Here is a 268-nt window from a genome sequence, read left to right as displayed (position 1 = left end):
GCCTTTCGGGGGAGGCCACAGCCGCCGGGGGCCTTCTTCAGAAAGCCTCCGCTCTGTCCGGCTTAGCATCTTTCGGCCACACTCCTGCTCCAGTCCTTAAGAAGCCCATCACAGGAAGGGAGACCCACACCCTCAGAGAGCCAAGAGGGAAACAGGCATGGAAGCGGAAGGGGGAGGGGGAGGGGGAAGCAAAGCCCCACCCCGGCCATCTTGAGGAGAGACGGCGCTTGGGGGCAGAGGCAAAGGGGGGGGCCTGAGCAAATCTCCC

Source organism: Gekko japonicus, unplaced genomic scaffold (assembly GCF_001447785.1).
Source record: "Gekko japonicus isolate JY-2015 unplaced genomic scaffold, Gekko_japonicus_V1.1 scaffold596, whole genome shotgun sequence".
Classification (NCBI taxonomy): Eukaryota; Metazoa; Chordata; class Lepidosauria; order Squamata; family Gekkonidae; genus Gekko; species Gekko japonicus.
This window is presented reverse-complemented; position numbering follows the sequence as displayed.